The sequence below is a fragment of the Malaclemys terrapin genome, chromosome 11, assembly GCF_027887155.1.
Source record: "Malaclemys terrapin pileata isolate rMalTer1 chromosome 11, rMalTer1.hap1, whole genome shotgun sequence".
In the NCBI taxonomy this organism is placed as follows: domain Eukaryota; kingdom Metazoa; phylum Chordata; order Testudines; family Emydidae; genus Malaclemys; species Malaclemys terrapin.
Genome location: NC_071515.1, coordinates 67,451,650 through 67,472,335, shown reverse-complemented (window position 1 = coordinate 67,472,335; position 20,686 = coordinate 67,451,650). Strand labels below are relative to the sequence as shown.

At 48.3% G+C, this 20,686-nt stretch overlaps 1 protein-coding gene across 2 annotated transcripts in view; it reads right to left on the bottom strand.

Annotated features, from left to right (window-relative positions):
- The window catches only part of ZNF148 (zinc finger protein 148), a 50,483-nt gene extending 36,967 nt beyond the window's left edge, over positions 1–13,516 (bottom strand). The window contains exon 1 of one of the 2 annotated variants that reach the window (XM_054043920.1): positions 13,348–13,516. The gene's annotated coding sequence lies outside the window, so the exon portion shown is untranslated. The remainder of the gene's footprint in view (positions 1–13,347) is intronic. The other variant, XM_054043919.1, reaches the window with a different exon arrangement.
- Positions 13,517–20,686: the final 7,170 nt, after the last annotated feature.

Here is a 20,686-nt window from a genome sequence, read left to right as displayed (position 1 = left end):
CAGCGGCCAGGCGAGTTGCCTCAACCTCCCACCCCGCCATAAAGGTCTCCCCCTTACTCTCACAGATATTGTGGAGCGCACAGCAAGCAGCAATAACAATGGGGATATTCTTTTCGCTGAGGTCTGAGCGAGTCAGTAAGCTGCGCCAGCGCGCTTTTAAACGTCCAAATGCACATTCCACCACCATTCGGCACTTGCTCAGCCTGTAGTTGAACAGGTCCTGACTCCTGTCCAGGCTGCCTGTGTACGGCTTCATGAGCCATGGCATTAAGGGGTAGGCTGGGTCCCCAAGGATCACGATAGGCATTTCAACATCCCCAATGGTCACTTTCTGGTCCGGGAAGAAAGTCCCTTCCTCCAGCTTTCGAAACAGAGCAGAGTTCCTGAAGACGCGAGCATCATGTACCTTTCCTGGCCATCCCACGTTGATGTTGGTGAAACGTCCCTTGTGATCCACCAGGGCTTGCAGCAGCATTGAAAAGTACCCCTTGCGGTTTACGTAGTCGGTGGCTTGGTGCTCCGGTGACAAGATAGGGATATGGGTTCCGTCTATGGCCCCGCCACAGTTTGGGAATCCCATTTCAGCAAAACCATCCACTATTGACTGCACGTTGCCCAGAGTCACTACCCTTGCTATCACCAGGTCTTTCATTGCCCTGGCAAATTGGATCACAGCAGCCCCCACCGTAGATTTGCCCACTCCAAATTGATTCCCGACTGACCGGTTGCTGTCTGGCGTTGCAAGCTTCCACAGGGCTATCGCCACTCGCTTCTCAACTGTGAGGGCTGCTCTCATCTTGGTATCCTGGCGTTTCAGGGCAGGGGAAAGCAAGTCACAAAGTTCCATGAAAGTGGCCTTACGCATGCGAAAGTTCCGCAGCCACTGGGAATCGTCCCATACCTGCAGCACGATGCGATCCCACCAGTCTGTGCTTGTTTCCCGGGCCCAGAATCGGCGTTCCACGGTATCAACCTGCCCCAGTGACACCATGATTTCCACATTGCTGGGGCCTGTGCCTTGTGAGAGGTCTATGTCCATGTCAATTTCCTCATCACTCTCGTCGCCGCGCTGCAATCGCCTCCTCGCCTGGTCCGGGTTTCGCCTTGGCATGTTCTGGCTCTGCATATACTCCAGGACAATGCGCGTGGTGTTCATAGTGCTCATAATTGCCGCGGTGATCTGAGCGGGCTCCATGATCCCAGTGCTAGCTATGGCGCCTGGTCAGAAAAAAGGCACGAAAGTAGTATCTGATGGACCAGGAGAAGGAGGGCGGGAGGGAGGGAGGGAGGGAGGGAGGGCCGAGTGACGACATGGCGTACAGGTACAGGAACAGGGAGAAACACAAACAACTGTCACACAGAATGGTCCCCCCAAAGATTAAACTGGAAACCCTGGCTTAGCAGGCCATTGATTTCACGGAGGAAGCGGAAGCAAATGAACACAGAACAAATCTATTTTTTACATCTTAAGGTGGCAGCCGACGCTGCAGTATGAGTGACAGCCATACCAGTATGATGACGATGGGTACCAATCATAATATACCATCATCTGCCAAAAGGCAAGGGGCTGCTGCTGTGTAGCAATGCAGCCCCACGTCTGCCAGCCCCACGTCCGCCAGCCCCACGTCCGCCAGCACCCAGCATCGCCCTCGGCCTCTTCTGGGTGCTTAGCAGACAATATTGGGCAATTGGCAGAAAATAGTATATTATGACTGGTAACCGTCATCATCAAAACAGTAGCATGTCTGCCCAGGTGGCCATGATTGACAGCCATACCAGTATGACGATGACGGGTACCAGTCATAATATACCATCGCCTGGAAGGGGCTGGTGCAATGCAGCCCTACGGCTGCCAGCCCCACGGCTATCACTCATGCTACACCGTCTACCGCCAAAAGGCAGTTAGCAGCTGCTGCTGTGTAGCAATGCAGTCCCACGTCTGCCGGCACCCAGAGGACATATGGTGACGGTGAGCTCAGCTGAGCTGAGCGGGCTCCATGCTTGCCGTGGTATGTTGTCTGCACAGGTAACCCAGGTAACCCAGGTAAAAAGGCGCGAATCTATTGTCTGCCGTTGCTGTGACGAGGGGGGAGGGGCCTGACGACATGTACCCAGAACCGCCCGCGACACTGTTTTGCATCATCCGGGCATTGGGATCTCAACCCAGAATTCAAAGAAAAGGCGCGAACCGCTTCTCGGCTCGAGCTGTGGCGCAAACGTAGTATCTGACGGCCTAGGGGAAGGAGGGAGGGGGGCCGAGTGACGACATGGCGTACAGGCACAGGGAATTAAAATAAAGAACGGTGGCTGTGCATCAGGGAGAGACACAAACAACTGTCACAGACTGGTCCCCCCCCAAAGATTAAACTGAAAACCCTGGGTTTAGCAGGCCGTTGATTTGACGGAGGGAGGGGGAAGCAAATGAATACAGAGCAAATCTATTTTTTTACATCTTAAGACGACGGTGCAGCGTGACTGATAGCCCTCGGCATCTTTCTGGGTGCTTGGCAGCAAATACGGGGCGGTGTATGACGATGGTCTTCAGGCCTATTGTACGAGCTGCTGCTCAGGGAAGACTCTGCTAACGTGCGATGACCCGACTTGTAATAGGCCGGCTAACAGTCATAATACACCATTTACTGCCAAAAGGCAAGCCCCACGGCTGCCAGCACCCAGATCGCCGATGAAGGCTACCAGTCTACTGCACCGTCTACCGCCAAAAGGCAGTTAGCAGCTGCTGCTGCGTAGCAATGCAGTCCCACGTCTGCCGGCACCAAGAGGACATATGGTGACGGTGAGCTCAGCTGTGCTGAGCGGGCTCCATGTTGTCTGCACAGGTAACCCAGGTAACCCAGGTAAAAAGGCGCGAATCTATTGTCTGCCGTTACTGTGACGGGGGAGGGAGGGGCCTGACGACATGTACCCAGAACCGCCCGCGACACTGTTTTGCATCATCCGGGCATTGGGATCTCAACCCAGAATTCCAAGGGGCGGCGGAGACTGCGGGAACTGTGGGATAGCTGTGGGATAGCTACCCATAGTGCAATGCTCCGGAAGTCGACGCTAGCCTCGTACTGTGGACGCGGTCTGCCGACTAGAGCACCTAGAGCATTTTATTGTGTGGACATACACAATCGGCTGTATACAACCGATTTCAATAAAACCGGCTTCTATAAATTCGAACTAATTTCGTAGTGTAGACATACCCTCCTAAAGTCACAGAGGGAACTCCCAGCCAGGAGACCTTCACCCTGACCCTATTGAGAGTGCAGCGAACTCCCATGGTAAGCCAGACAGACTAAGCCTGACTCAGAAGTCCAGCCAGGGAGATTTCTCAAAACTCACTATGCACGTGCTGGATCATTGGCAGCACTGTGGACTTTTCCTCCACCTCACTTTTTGAGAGGCCCTGGGAATGTGGGTACCCTCAAATTTGTTGGGGTTTGTGACTTTTCTTTCGATCCCCACATCCGCAGTGTGGAAGCAGAGAAAGAACTGACAGGAAGGGGATGCAATGCATGACAGTTCTTTCTCTGCTTCCACAGCAGAGTCTTAAGAAGGCTCACAAAGGACAGCCCTTCCACCCCTCCTTGCAAGTAGTAAGGAACCAGGGCCTCTGCTGGAACCACCCAGTGAAAATAACTGGGTGCGGTCAGGTTCTACCACCATCTGTGGGAGGAACCACAGGGGACTCTATTACACCAAGTTTTAATTCTAAAAATAAGACCTTTTGACCACAATACTGATTATGGGTTGGTGGCATCTGCACCATAAGTAAGGTTCAGACTTGTTTTCCATCATAAGCTTTACTTTACCCCCAAAACAACCATAAAAGTCCTTTCAACTTCAAATATGGTATATGTGGTCTGTGGCATTAACATAACTTTTTTTTAATTAAATTAAAGGTAATTTAGACAACCCATTTTAAAGGTATTACAAGAGATTATGAAGTTTGCGTGGGAGAAGGAGAAACCATATGGTTTTCATGAGGTCCACAAACAATTACCTAGCTTCCTCATGGCTCTACATACCAACAGCATCCCTACCACATATGCACCCCTGCAACCCATCTGCTGCCCCAATGAAGATTCTCACAGGACTAAAATTGGCAGGCTTGGCTTCTTATGCAAGGCCTAACCACCATTTTCTCCTAGAGGAAAGGTGAAAACCTACACTCCTATATAAATATATTAACAATCTCAAACAAAAATTGACTCAATACACACACACTGGATTCTACCAAAGTGGAATGAGATCACATGCAGGTTGAAGGCCAATACTCCTCATACATTTCTAGAAAACAAGCAAGTGGTAATGGCCCAAATTCATTCAGAGATTTTGTTGCATTTGATTACAATGGGGACTAATCATCACTTCTGAGTCTAATAAATCATGTCCATGAAATAAATAATCGCTTCACAGCAAGAAAAAACATTAGATTCTCTTTGCAAAATGAGTCAGCTAGGATATACCAAACTGCCAACCACCCTGAACAATTCTTTTACAGGGAATTTTATGGACATAATGGTAGACAAGAAAACTGCTTTTTTCACATTCACTATACCTACCATGTGACTTTAGAAATGCTCACTACAAATGTCCAACCTAAGAGCTTGACTTTTGCCATCCATCTCACTTGTCACAGGCTCTCAAGATAGCAAGGTGACCTGTGTTAAGAACCATCATAACAACGATCAAGAGCAGATGACAATCAGAATATCATAGTAGGCCATCGACAGGGCCACTGGCTGTAGCATATTTTCTCTTGGAGAACTCTGAAATCTATTTGGGTCCACTAGTGTCCCTGGTAGGATCTATGAAATCAGTCCTTCTTAACAGCAGCCACAAGCACATATTGTTCCAAAGGAACTGCCATGCTGGATCAGACCGATGCTCCATCTAGTCCAATATCCTAGCCCCAATATCCTAGCGGCCAACATCAGGCATTTCTCAGAAAGGTGCAGTAGATAGTTGTGCATAGTGTGTCCCGTGAAGGTTTCATTCTAATCCCTAATGGCTAGACATTGTCTTAAATCCTGAAACATGAGGTTCTCTCTCTCTCTTACGAAAAGAGTATCAGAAATCTGGGTAGTTTGTTACCCATATAAACATTCAATCCCTATTTGAAACTTGTTAAATTCTTGGCCTCAATGACACTTCGTATTTGTTTTTCCTAGAATCAGTATGTTGTAAGCAAAATCCATACATTTTACCATCCTATCACTGTGAAACTTGCGAAAGACATCACAATGGCACGCAAAGGCTGCTCTAGCCCCTCCCACATAACCTACAGATCTCAATCTTTCTCCAAGTAGCTTAGTAACAGCACCTCTTCCCCTATGATTTTTGAATATTTGTAGCACTCAATGAACAAAATCCTAGGCCAGTGATCTCCATGAGTTTGGGATAAAGAAAAGGAGGAGGAGGCAGTCTAGGGACACTGGCAAAAGCTGAAGAACGATGGGTCAAAGTCGGACCAGACAATCATACTGTATACTGGCAAATGAAGAGACAACATGTAACCCACTTACGATGTCTGTGGCAGAAACAGATCAGAGAGGGCAAGGGAATTGAGGATTACTAGGTACAGGAGTAAGTTATACTTGTCTGGAACACACCAGAACTTTCTCCCCCTCAACTTCAATTCTTGCAAAAATATAAATGTGTGTTTGACATTTCTGAAAAACAGCCTTTAGAAGCTGCAATTCTGATAGTGTAAAAAATGTTTGTGTTCTCTTTCTTAACTATTTAGTGAATGTCCTATATCACATCTGCCAGCTAACAATCTTCTTCACTCCACCTCCTTCAATAATGTAACATTATCCAATCACAATGTTACTTTTGCCATAAACTGTTCCATTTGACAATTTTTTAATATTCTATTTTGGGAAACATCAGTAGTAAAAAGTGAATACAGACATTGTGGAATATTACAAGAGCATTAAGATAATCTTTGCAATTTTTAAGAATGGGTATATTTTTACCCTATGTGTATGCAGCTTTGTTCTAAAATTGCATATACCTTCCCACTTTAAAGAGTTTATCCATACAGTCATCACAACAACCTTATGCATTATTAAAATAACTTGCTATTGCAAGGAATTATTTTGTTTTACAGTCATTTTACATGCTTCTTGATTTTTCAGTGCTAAAGATATAGACAGTTTATACTTGATAGGCTGCTCACAAATTATATCCTTCTGCTGTTTGCAGGTTGGATCTTCTGCCCACACAGATTTCATTTTATCATCAGACTATTTAATTCTGCACTTATAAAAATGTCATCCAAGCCATAAAAGAAGAATCAGACAGCACTGTCTTAAAAGTTTGCTGTACAAATTGTGACAAGATGCAGATACTGTAATACTAAACTGTCAATAAAAGCAGGTCAGAACACTAGCTCCAAAAATCAGACCAATACATACAGGATATACAGTTAAACAACAATTTCCCACATGATTTTTCCAAAACTCAATAAAATGCTGAAGGCATATTTAAATCTAAATATATTTCATCACTAGTAAAAATTGCTACTTAATTATACTGTATTCCTGAACATAAGAAAAATCTGACAACAGTACCGGATTTACCATGGCGCCAATGGCACCATAGCGCCAGGCCCAAGCTCAGAAGGGAGCCCATAACACTCGCTTCCTTAGAGTAGCAGGGATCCAGCATGGCAGCTGAGAACCTAAGGGGCCCTGGGAGCTGTAGTTCCTTGGCCAGCTCCCTGCCTAGAGAGACAGCAGGGAAGAAACTACATTTCCGCAGCATTCCCTTGGCCACTATCAACAGGAAAGGGAGGGGGAAAGAGTGGTGAAGTTGAACCCCATGCACTGCAGCTTGCTGTGAATGGAGAGCTGGCTGCTAGAAGGGGGTGGCGGTATGAATGGGAAACAAGTATGCCCAAGGAGTAGAAGGCTTTGGCCCAGATATCCCCCTCAGAAGACTTCCCCAGACTGGATTAGGGATGCTGGTGTGACCTCGCCTGGCAGCCCCAAAGAAGGAACTGGGTGAAATGAATGGACAGTGCACCTCTCTATCTGAAGCCTAGAAAGGGAGGTATGTGGACCCCATCAGGAGAAGTGAAAATGAAGGGTAAGGGAGGGGAGACTCTACTGGAGGACCTGGGCAGCTTTAGGTACAGTACGAGGCATGCAGGAGGATTTCCACATCTGAGCCATGGAAGCAGAAATTGATTTTTCCTTTCCAGATTTATCCAATATTAAGAAAGGGAATCTAGCACATGCCTTCCTGAATTTTGAGAGTGTTCAAATCTGGAGTGATCAAGCTCAATTTGGGCAGCTGTTACTTTATTTCTCCCAAATCAAATATACTGATCCAGTGTAATTTGCTGTAGAAAAAGTAAGATAAAATTGACAAACAAATGCTGGGGTCTTCCCAGTGCTAGGACTGGAATTGCTACCTATTAATTTCATTTGATGGCCCCTTGTTCTTGTATTATGAGAAGGAGTAAATAACATTTCCTTATTTACTTTCTCTATACCACTCATGATTTTATAGACCTCTGTCATATCTCCCCTCAGTTGCCTCTTTTCCAAGCTGAAAAGTCCCAATCTTATTAATCTCTCCTCATACGGAAGCCATTCTATACCCCTAATAATTTTTGTTGCCCTTTTCTGAACCTCTTCCAATTCCAACTGGAGCAGGGTAAGAGGACGCAGATCAGGCTTGCAGAGGGAGAATAGCCCCAGCTGGCTAGGGAGCATGTCCAAGGTAAAAGGGAAACAAGCATAGGAAGAGGTGGTGATGACCAAGTAGTAGACTAGCATGTAGATAGGAGCAGAGGGAGAAAGGCTGGTGACTTCAGGTTCTCAGGGTCTAAGTCCTCACTTTGGGGAAATGGTGTTTGCAAGTGGCTTGCTTAAATGGCAGGATGAGCACTGAGAAAGGGATTTGTCAGAATTGATCAGGTATCCGCTGACCGTGAAACTTTATTGAGCTGAGACCAGAACCATATGCAGTGACTGCTGACATAGGGTGGTACTGGAGACATGGCTATAAAAGGTCTGAATGAGGAAGGAGATAAATCTGTGGGGAGTTTCCCCTGATCACTGTGAAATTACTGCTTATTATGGACACTGGTAAACCCACATGGATATACAGCTTAATGAGAAAAACTGGGGGCTGAGGGAGCTGTGTATGGCAATGCATATAGTCATGCAGAGGTGTGTGATCAAACTGAAAAATGTCTCTGAGATTCAGTACCAGGTATACTCTGGCACCAATGGCACTGCCACACCAGGCCCACACTCGGAGCCCACGACTACATGGGGGCCCACAAAAGGTTAATCTGGCCCTGTCTGACAATATCCTAAGCATAAATGCTGAAAAAATAGGAATTTTGGAACAAAAGTACTATCTGATTTTTTTTTAATAGATAATTCCAGACATTGTGTAGATTGGGTTACCAGAATCATTTCAATACATTAAAAATTTCATTAGAAATATGTGTATGTAGATTTATCACTCTGCATGATATACTTTTCAGTACATTTCCAAAGGAAGGTAAATCTTCTTTCTGCACATTAAAAAAAATATTTAAAAAAAAAATCAAGACACACACCAAGCAATATGATAAAATAATTTTAAGTTTTTCTGATATATTATTTGAACTGCTAACTACATATGAAAAAAAATCTCATTATGCAATCTGTTCGAGATCATTTTTTAATCACAAATCCTATTATAATAGTCTTTGTATGTGTTATTTTATATTAATGTGTACTATATGTAAGAAAGATATGTTCAATCGGTATGTTAATTATTGCACGTGTAGCTTAAAGCATTGTTGCTAATATATAAAAGGACACTCTGCTATATAAATATGAAGATTAAAAAACCCTAAAAATAATTGAATGTTTAGAATGTATATATAGTACTAATGAGCTAAACAGATGGGATAGTGTTTTTAACTTCACTGAAAAGTACTAAAATAAAGTAACTGACAGAATCTGTGTAACTGAAGATAAATGTTGTGAAAAACTCTCTAATAAGAGTGCCCACTCCAGAGTTAATAGTTGGAGCCAATGGTTTGTGCCTTGCTGACAGTCCATGTCCTGTCAACAGTTAAATTTCTGCTCTTTAGGGACATCAAGCAATTTGTATGTGGGGATTCGCTATTTGTTCAAGGGTCTTTATCTGTATTTCAATGTGTCCATGTGGAGATTCATTATCTTCAGTGGGACTTCATTTGAGTATAAGCATCCACCTACACAGATCAGACTGCATGCTAAGGGCCTTAGTCTATTCTCCAATCACTATGTGGCGATTTGAGAAGGCAGCTTTCATTAAAAAGTCTAGTCAAATGAAAAACGTAACAATTTAGATGATTTCAACTGAAATAATTTAATTTGCTGCTTTAATTTTAGCCCTTCACTCAGTTTGAACAATACAAATAGACACATCAGTTTCACTTTCAGGTTCTCCTGAACATTGCTAACCAGCAAACATTGCAGGATAACGTTTAAACCCAAAGAGAAAACTTGTAATTTATTTATCTTTAATGTCATAAAAACATGTCTCTTAATATTAAAGGGGGAAGTTGCATTTTTTAAAACCAAAACTAAATTAAGCCTAATCTATCTGACAATATTTCTAACAAACTGGAATTAGGAACCCATTCTTGCAAGCTACTCCAAGCATGCACAGCCTAAGGGCTTTTCTACAAAGGGACACTCAAACTTGTCACACAGTGCAGCAGTGCGCATTACAAGGCTGTAAACTGTAGAATGCTTTAATGTATTGCATTCTAACTGCCTCGTATAGACCTTGCTGACATGCTCTAAAAGGTACCTAGCGTGCACAGACAGTCTCGTTTGAAACAGCACTACATTAACACACACTAGGAACCTTTTACAATGTGTCAGCAGGGTCTACACAGGACAGTTGGCATGCAACACATTAGAACACTCTACAATTTACATATACCCTTTTGGTGAGCACTGCCACACCATGTAGACAAACCCTCAGGAAAGTTAAGGTGAATCAACTAAAGGTGTGAGGTTCATGTACATAAGTCCTGGCCTACACCTAAAACTTAGGTTGACCTAGCTACATCACTAAGAGCTGCAAAAAATGTCACACCCTGTGTGACCTCGTTAGGTCAACCTACCCCCGCCCCACTGTAAATGCAACTAGGTTCATGGAAAAATTCTTCCATGAACCTAGCTAAAGCCTCAGAATGGGGGGAATTTACTACCTATAGTAGGTGTCTACATTACAGCAGCATAGCTGCAGCACTGCAGTTGTGCTACTGTAGCACTTGAAGTGTAAACATAACTCTAAGTTAAATCATTTTAACCCCGTGTGGATGCTTTCATTCAGGCGTAAGTGGTCTTAGTTCATTATAATTTAAATCCGTTTTACTCTTGAGTAGGAGCCTCCATATGGGAGTTTAACACTCTGATTTATGCACACTGACTTCAAATCTCTAACTGATTCACCTTAACTTTCCAGAGTGCCCCAAGTACATAAATGTTTCCACTGGAGATATTTACAATGGAACAATAGCACACTTAATATTCTTCTTCACAGGGGAATAAAACAACAAAGATCCTTGGCCTATAGAAGGGGTTCTCAGACTTCTGTAGTGGTGACCCCTTTCACACAGCAAGCCTCTGATTGCAACCCCCCTTATGCATTAAAAACACTTTTTTATATATTTAACACCATTATAAATGCTGGAGGCAAAGCAGGGTTTGGGGTGGAGGGTGACAGCCCGTGACCCCCCATGTAATAACCTTGCGACCCCCAGTTTGAGAACCCTTGCCCTATAGACATAATTAATTTCCAGTAGAATGGCAAAATGTCAACCCTGTCCAGGATTTTTCCAAAACACTAAAACATGGTGACTGATCACATTTTCATCCCCCAAACTCTCCTTTTTTGGGGGGTTTTGAAACTTAGTCTAAACTGACTGAACTCACAATTGAAAACTTTAATTCCACCATTTCCAAATTTACATCACCAAATTTGTGGTGCACTGTCCTGTCCATGAGCTGTCAGGAATATAAGCTCAGTTCTTTTATATTTGAGTTCATAATATTTCACTGGGACAAAGCATGTCCATAATATTGTCTTAAAACACCACTAATGTTGTTGTCACAGAAATTCACAAATTAGAAGCAGCAGTTTTCAACGTCAATAGATTTAGAATGCCATTTTCCACCCAGAATAAAGTGCTAATATTTAGAGACTTATAAACTGACAATATCATTATCTGTTATATTAGAGACTTTCCATTAAAATTAATGTATTTCTAAGTGTTTGTAGGATCTGGACTTAAATTTGGAATAGGGTAGAAATTAAATCCAAGACAATAAAGCAATCAAGAACCATGCCAGAAATATATATTACATATACACTTGTTTTCCCAGGCTTTTGCCTGAGGGGGTGAGGGCAGAAAATGTGAATGCTACATTGTAAAGTCAAATACAGGAGACTAGTCTCTTTATTTTGTTTTTAAGTTAAATTGGCTAAATAACTGTATTTTTTTTAGAATTTCTACATATGCTCAGACACAGCTATGAAGAAAACACTTTTAGAAAATCAGTACAAAAAACAATTATTATAATTAAACAGACCCTGTTTCTTGTTTGTTTTAATGCATAAATATTCTGCAATCCTTCTTGATAAAAACCCAAGACAGGGATTTTTATGGTGGGGAGGACTGACTTAGTAAAGCTGATCTTGCGGAGTTTTCCTCTAACCATTCCTGGGAGATCAGCATTTGTCCCTGCTGTGAAACCAGCATGATTCCAACCCAGAGCCATCAAATTCCACTAGATCCACAGAAGACTATGTTTGAGAGGCTGTGGGCCCCCCTGGCACTGTCCAGGCTTCCCTCAATGACAGCTGTCCCTGGAAGCATGCATGAGTACCACAGGATACCGAGGGAATATAGAAAAATTAATGCAGCCTGAAGGGGCATAAACTTTTTTTGCAGATTCAAGCATTTTAAGGCTAGAAGGGACCATTAGATCTTCTAGTCTGACCTCCTGTATAACACGACTCCGTGCAGGAAGTGGGATAGGATGATACCATTCCTCAACCTCTTACCTCCTCAGGCAAGGATCTCCAAACTAGGGAGGGGAAGTGTAGGGACCGTGCTCCCCACAAGCAAAGGAGTAGATCTGAACATGGATGATCCACTGTGTTCAGAGAGCTCAAGTTCCAGGTACATACTCCTGGTGACTTTGAAAAGTAATGTTAAAGTTTATACTTGGGTTCATCCGTAATCTAGCACATTAAAAACAAAACAATAAAGATTCCCTTTATTTTAATAAAGTTTTCATTTTATGCGGTTTGCCTTTCCAATAATCTTTTTTAAAACGTGTTGTGAAACCACCATTTTTCTCAGTCTCATCTTAAACTTCTAGCTTTCCAGAATCACATACATTTGACTTTATGATCCATGGCCACATTCCAGGTGGGGTTGAGAAACAAACTTAAAAGTTTGCTCGCTGGATTCTACGTATAATAATACTTTACATCATTATACAGCACCTCTCAATTAAAGAACTCAAAAAGGTTTATGGAAATGGAAAAGGTTAGCTAAACAGATGCATTACATTTGCAACATTAATGTCTAGCCCATGTCTATGCACCATTAAGGAAAAAGACTCACTATTGTGCTAATCCAGACTAAAATCTGACAAGGTTATTGGGGGGGCGAGTTTAAATCGCAATTAAATACCCGTCACAACTCCTCCACCCCTTTTTTCTCTCTCTTGTCTGAGGACTTCCAAGCAGGCACTTGTTAGCAGCTCCTGACACTAGAGAGATCACTCGCAAAGCTGCCGGGGGGGCGCATTGGAAGATTACATCCCCAAATCAACAGCTCCCCTTCCCGAGAACAATAGATACTGGGAGGAAGGGGGTGTCTCTAGGTCTGTCTGTCTGTCTCCGTGTCCCCGAATCTCACTCCTCCGTCTTTGTCTGTCAATCGCCCAAGTGCGAGCCCCGCTCGCGGCGCAGCAGCCGCCCTGCAGCTCTCACTCCGCCTCCTGCCCCGAACTCAGACTCCGGCAGGGAAAGCCCCGAGCGCAGCCCGCATCAAGGGGGGGCGGAAGGAAGCTCCCCTCACATTCACCCTCCACAGCAACAAAGGGGGGGGGGGGGTGGAAGCCTCCTCACCCCCCCCCTTCTTCCTCCTCAGGCTCTGGCCTCCCCCGCCCCGCTCGAGGTTCCGCAGAGCCTCCGGGCCGCTTGGCCCGCAGCGCCGCGCACAGGGAGCGGCGAGGCCCAGCTTCTCGCTCGCTCCCTCCCTCCTCCCTGTGCGTGAGCGGCCGGGCCGACCCAGCTCCCCCGCGCCCCGGGGCTTACCGGCCGCGGCGCTGCGAGGGGAAGGCGGGAGCGGCGCTCAGAGTCCCCGGGCCGCTGCCCCGGGCATGGTGGGCCCTGAGGGAAAGTTCGGCGGCGGCGAAGGCTCCTTCCTGCTCGGCGGCTCGAGGAGCGCAGCAGCGTCGGCCTCCTCCTGGCGGTGACAGCGACAGGCCGGCCAGAGCGCCGCCGCGCCGCGGTGCAGGCTGGGAAACCGCCGGGAGGACCCGCAGCCGCCCAGGCGCCGGAGCCCTGGGAGTCGCCGGGGCTACCCGCGGACGGAGCCTCGGCTGCCTGCTGGGGCGAGTGGGGGCGGCGCGCGGGAACCTCGGCCCTCCGGGGGAACGGGCGGAGCGGAGGGAGCTGGGGCCTGAGGAACCGGCCGCCTTGGGCAATGGGGTAGGGGAATGGAGTCTGAGGAGCCGGTCACAGCGGGGGATAGGGAGCGGGGGGGGGGGAGGGAGCTGGTCACACCGGGGGATAGGGAGCGGGGGGGGGGGAGGGAGCTGGTCACACCGGGGGATAGGGAGCGGGGGGGGGGGAAGCTGGTCACACCGGGGGATAGGGAGCGGGGGGGGGGGAAGCTGGTCACACCGGGGGATAGGGAGCGGGGGGGGGGGGAAGCTGGTCACACCGGGGGATAGGGAGCGGGGGGAGCCGGTCACACCGGGGGATAGGGAGCGGGGGGGGGGGGGAGGGAGCTGGTCACACCGGGGGATAGGGAGCGGGGTGTGTGTGGGGAGCTGGTCACACCGGGGGATAGGGAGCGGGGTGGGGGGGTGGGGAGCTGGTCACACCGGGGGATAGGGAGCGGGGGGTGTGTGGTGTGGGGAGCTGGTCACACCGGGGGATAGGGAGCGGGGGGGGGGGGTGTGGGGAGCTGGTCACACCGGGGGATAGGGAGCGGGGGGGGGTGTGGGGAGCTGGTCACACCGGGGGATAGGGAGCGGGGGGGGGGGTGTGGGGAGCTGGTCACACCGGGGGATAGGGAGCGGGGGGGGGGGTGTGGGGAGCTGGTCACACCGGGGGATAGGGAGCGGGGGGGGGGGAGGGAGCTGGTCACACCGGGGGATAGGGAGCGGGGGGGGGGGGAAGCTGGTCACACCGGGGGATAGGGAGCGGGGGGGGGGGGAAGCTGGTCACACCGGGGGATAGGGAGCGGGGGGGGGGGGAAGCTGGTCACACCGGGGGATAGGGAGCGGGGGGAGCCGGTCACACCGGGGGATAGGGAGCGGGGGGGGGGGGGGGAGGGAGCTGGTCACACCGGGGGATAGGGAGCGGGGTGTGTGTGGGGAGCTGGTCACACCGGGGGATAGGGAGCGGGGTGGGGGGGTGGGGAGCTGGTCACACCGGGGGATAGGGAGCGGGGGGTGTGTGGTGTGGGGAGCTGGTCACACCGGGGGATAGGGAGCGGGGGGGGGGGGGTGTGGGGAGCTGGTCACACCGGGGGATAGGGAGCGGGGGGGGGGTGTGGGGAGCTGGTCACACCGGGGGATAGGGAGCGGGGGGGGGGGTGTGGGGAGCTGGTCACACCGGGGGATAGGGAGCGGGGGGGGGGGTGTGGGGAGCTGGTCACACCGGGGGATAGGGAGCGGGGGGGGGGTGGGGGGAGCTGGTCACACCGGGGGATAGGGAGCGGGGGGGGGGTGGGGGGAGCTGGTCACACCGGGGGATAGGGAGCGGGGGGGGGGGTGTGGGGAGCTGGTCACACCGGGGGATAGGGAGCGGGGGGGGGTGTGGGGAACTGGTCACACCGGGGGATAGGGAGCGGGGGGGGGGTGTGTGGGGAGCTGGTCACACCGGGGGATAGGGAGCGGGGGGGGGGGGTGGGGAGCTGGTCACACCGGGGGATAGGGAGCGGGGGGGGTGTGGGGAGCTGGTCACACTGGGGGATGAGGGCGGGAGGTGTCTGGGAACCGGTCACACCGGGGGATAGGGAGCGGGGGGGGGGTGTGGGGAGCTGGTCACACCGGGGGATAGGGAGCAGGGGTGTGTGTGGGGAGCTGGTCACACTGGGGGATAGGGAGTGGGGGGGTGTGGGGAGCTGGTCACACTGAGGGATAGGGAGCGGGGTGTGTGGGGGGAGCTGGTCATACTAGGGATGGAGGGTGGGGTCTGGAGAACTGGTCACAGTGGGGGATAGGGTGGGTGTGGACTCTTGGGAATTGGGCCTCCTCTGGAGAGGAAGAGGGGGTCCTGCAGTAGTGCATAGGGTCAGGGATTGGGGCAGGGCACCCCAGGCTACAGGGAGATGGAGGGGACTTTGCAATACTAGATGCCCTAAGGTGTGGAAATATGTGGTGGGGGGGCCACAGCACCATGTGCTCTACAGTGTGGCATAAACCAAAGCGCTGAGAGCCACCAAGTGTAGGGAGCCTTCAGGAATGATGTGGCCCAGCCCATTGGAAACCTGCAGGAGCTACTGCCATGTGTAGAGGGAAATTCACAGCAATGGCAGTGTTAAATGTGCAGGTAAACCTACAGCGTAGTGAGTGTGTTGGGTATAGGGAAACCTGGAGAAGTAGCAGTAAACATGGGTGCACAAGTACTAAGTGAAGAAAAGCAGTAGGAGCAACAATGAGATACAGAACTGCAGGAAGAGCAGCAGTATGTGTCCTGGGTCAAGGAAACTATGGGAGTAGCAGTATTCAGGGTTCCGCGTAGAGGAAATATGCATGGGAAAAAACTGACTGCAGGAACAGCAGCACTAAGGGCAAGACGTGCTGAAAACCTGCAGGAGCTGCAGCACTGAGTATCTGCTGTCAGATATCTGCCTGAGAAGATAAGAGGGTACTGGATGTGGAGGAAGTTGCAGGAACAGAAGAACTGAATGGTGTAGATCAGCAAAAGCAGCAGCACCCCCACCAAGCATTGGGGATGCACAAAACCTGTTAGAATAGGCCCAGCTCTGAGCACCTGGTCTCCAGGAAGGCTGCAGAGGTAGGAAGACTGAGTATCCTGTATGCAGGAAATCTAAGGAGGCAGATGTTCCCACAGTCTAGGTGTATGATGCCTTCAAGGACAGAAAAACCTGTACCAAGTAGGTAAGGCACATTACAAGTCTGGTAGCAATGAATGTTTGAATTCAGGAAATCCGTAGGGGTATTAGCAATGAGATCCTTGGTGTTGGACACGCTGTGGGCAGCTGAGCTCTTGGTATAGGTATCCGGCAGGGACAAAAAAATACAGACCCTCTAGAAACCTGCATTAGCAACAAGCCGGAGGCCAGGTGTCAAAAATGTGTAAGGGCAGAAGCACCAAGCAGCCTCAGTGCTACAAACTTGCAAAAGCAGCTGTCTAGAATCCTGGAGAAGTTCAAGGTATGGGTAGCAGAATAAAGCCAGGTGCAGGTAAAGCTGCAGGAACAGCAGCACCAAAAGGCAGGAGACCTGTAGAAGTAGGAGCAGCAGCAAGTATGCCAGCTACCTGCACTGTTAGATGGTGTCAAATCTAACTATTTAGATAAATTTAAAATATGGTACAGAAGAGATCACACGGTAGGACAAGCCTGAAGTCATATGAATCCACATCCATACTTTCTACTGCACACAGTCATGAAAGTACACTTATTTTAAGCTTTTACTTTTCTTTAAAGGTTGCTGTTGGGAGAAGGTTCTGGCATCAGTCCTGGGCTGCTCTCGGCAGGTGGCGCCGGCTTCAGCCCTGGCGGTCAGGGCATCGGGTTTCAGCCACGGGGCTACACGCCCCCCCGAAAGGGCTCACGGTCCCCTGGTTGAGAACCGCTGACATAGGCCACAGAATTTCACCCATCAATTCCTGCATCAAGCCCATAACTTCTGGTTGAGCTAGAACATGACTTAACCTGAAGGAGACAATGCATCCCAACTTTATACTGAAATGTGGTAGAATTCAATAACTAGAGTTTTTGTGGGGAGGTCAGTGGGAGAGAGATATTAAAAAGAAATGTATTTCAAATGGTTTGAAATACACTCATTGATATTGATCACAGAATCTTGGATCTGCTAAATAATTTGTTCTCTTGATAAAACATTTTATTCTTAATGTATCACTTGATATCATCCTTGCCAAAATTCATTATTTTAATGTTATTAAATATTCATTACAATAGCACCTAAAGTGCCCGTGCCACAGCTGAGCTCCCATGGTGCTCATAAAGACTTGGGCACTAAGGAGTTTACAATCTAAATTCACAAAAGATGAAGGATTGGGGAAGGTAAAGCAACAAATACACAATGGGATCAAAGTGATGCAGAAGTTACAGTTTTAGTTTTCCCACCAATGTGCATATTCCTCATGCAAACTATGATTACCAATGTCCTCCATACTCTTATTTTCTTAACCACTGCCTCCAAACCCATTCCCCTGGATAGCACACAGATAGAAATCCCAGTCATTAAATAAAAAAAGTAAATCCTCAAACTAGTGAAAAGTTACAAAAAAAAAAAAAAACAGCCATCAAAATATTATCCTGCGTTGAGTGAGGTATCCCAACTTTCTCGCAGCCGCTGGGAAGACTGGGGACATGTCATATGATGTTTCTACTACAGTCTAGACAGCTTTTGTAATTGGTATTAACTTCCCTTGCTGTGTTCCTTTGTTATTCAGGATTTGCCTTAAGGAGCGAAGGTGAAAAACCCCCTGGATCCCTGGCTCGAGCCCTGCCACCGCCTTACTCTCTCTCTCCCCCCCCCCCCCCCCCCCCCAATATAGGGTTACCATTCGTCCGGATTTACCCGGACATGTCCTCCTTTTTGTTCTAAAAATAGCGTCCGGGGGGAATTTGTAAAACACTCAAAATGTCAGGGATTCCCCCCCTCCCCCGGCAGAGCAGAGCGAGCAGCTGGGAGGGCTGCAGGAAAGTCCCGGGCTGGACTCTGGAGCAGCTGGAGAGGAGCCGGATCCGCCCTGCATTCTGAGCCGGCAGCTCTCCCCTGCAGCCCGGTCCAGCAGCACTGTGCAGGGCCAGGGACCGGGTTTTGTTGTGCTGGGGAGCGCAGCCATGTGTCCGGCTCCGCTCGCACAGAGCCCAACACCCTGTTCTGAGCAGCAGGGTAAGGGGGCCAGGGAGGTTCTGGAGGGGGCAGTCAAGAAACGGGGGGGGGGCTTTTGGGGGGGAGTGGAGAAAGTTTTGGGCAGTCAGGGTACAGGTAGGGGGTAGGGTCCTGGGGGGCAGTTGGGGGGGGGTCTTAGGAGGGGGTAGTTAGGGGACAAGGAACAGGGAGTCTTAGGTAGGGGGTGGGGTTCTGGAGGGCAGTTAGGAGCAGGGGTCCCAGGAGGGGGCAGTCAGGGGACAAGGAGCGGGGGGTGGGGAGCTGGGAATTCTGGGGGGGGGCTGTCAGGGGGCAGGAGTGGGGAGAGGGATCGGAGCAGTCAGGGGACAGGGAGCAGAGGGGTTTAGATGGGTTGGGAGTTCTCGGGGGGGCTGTCAGGGGGCAGGAGTGCGGAGAGGGATCGGAGCAGTCAGGGGACAGGGAGCAGAGGGGTTTAGATGGGTTGGGAGTTCTGGGGGGGGGCTGTCAGGGGGTGGGGAGTGGTTGGATGGGGCGTGGGAGTCCCAGGGGTCTGTCTGGGGGTGGGGGTGTGAATAAGGGTTGGGGCAGTCAGGGGACAAGAGGCAGGGAGGCTTAGATAGGGAGTGGAGTCCTGGGGGGCAGTTAGGGGCAGGGGTCCCAGGAGGGGGCAGTCAGGGGACAAGGAACGGGGGGGAGGGTTGGGGGTTCTGGGGGGGGCGGGAAGTGGGAGGGGCAGGGGCGGGGCTCCTCCCGTCCTCTTTTTTGCTTGCTGAAATATGGTAACCCTACCCAATAGAAATAAAAACTGCCTATGGACCGAGGGTCCCCTCCCCCCAGCCTGGAGCCCTGAGTATTCTTCCCCTCCTCCCCCACAGGCCCTGGCATTTTTTATAGCATGTTGAAGGAGGCCTCAGCAAGAAAAAGATTGAGAAACCCCTGGCCTAGGTTATGCAGGAAGTCAGACTAGGCAATCATAATGGTCTCTTCTGGCTTTAAAAATGTATGAATAATTTTGGTTTCAGAGTAGCAGCCGTCTTAGTCTGTATCCGCAAAAAGAACAGGAGTACTTGTGGCACCTTAGAAACTAACAAATTTATTATAGCATAACCTTCGTGGACTACAGCATATGCATCCAAAGAAGTGGGCTGTAGTCCACGAAAGCTTATGCTCTAATAAATTTGTTAGTCTCTAAGGTGCCACAAGTACTCCTGTTCTTTTTATGAATAATTTCTTCAGTATATTTTTAATATTAATTTCTGTGACTACCACTGTACAGGACTTTGGGTTGCATTGTGGGCCATATCTTCAAAAATGTGCAAGTTGGGATTTTAGCATGTAAATACCCCAAATATGGATATTTGTACACCTGAACAGTGTGTGGATTTGTCTGCCCTGCTCTGGCAGTCAAACGTCTAGAGACTACGAGCAAGTGATGTTCCCGTTCTGCTCCAAATAAATGTCCCAGTCTAACAAAACACTTTCAGTGCATTCTTACCTTTAAGCTTGTGCTTAAGTATTTTTGTGGATGGGGCTAAAATCTGCACATGCTGTGCAAGGTCATACTTACCCATAAAGCCAAATCCTATGAAGTGGATCATTCAAATAACTGCAGAACATGTTTTCTCCCTAAGCTAGGCTGTCCTACAGGATCTCACTGTCTGCTGTAAGGCTTATGCCCTTCTCCCATATTCTGCTAGTTTAACAAGCTGCATCTGCAAAATGAAGTCAGCAGGTGTTATCAGCTTTGTGCCCTTTTTAAACTGTTAACAGAGTGCCTCAGTAGATGAGCTCTTGTCTTTGCAGGGGCATAGCTCTTGCCATCTGGTTATAGTGTGATGCATTGCTAAGGACAAAATATCACTGAAGTTAAGTCAAAGTTTGAGGGTTTGTATTATGCTGGCTCTTTGCACACAGGTTTATTTAACCCTTTTGGAAATTGCATTGTAGTGTGTAATAGATCTGTAAGAACAAAGGAAGGAATTAATAAAGTCTGACTACTTTGCAAGCAGTCATTTTCCATTTTGTTCAAATACAACAAGAAGTAGTTGTGGTTGACTTGCTTGCTGAACAAAATGAAAGACTAGATGTTCTAAAAATAGGGTTATAGAAACCAAGAAAAACTGTACACTTATGAAATTGCTTTTTTTCCTTCAAAGACAATTCACTTCATAACTATTCATTTTTACCTATCAAAATTTTTGAATCTCCTTAAAGGAAGGTGTAAAGAACCTCAGTACTGGAAACTTGACTTTAAAATACATTTCAGGATTACAGGCCTCTAGCAGAGTGAGCACAACACTTTTTCCTAGGATGCATCAATGGGAACCTGCTTTTCAAGTGTATTTGGC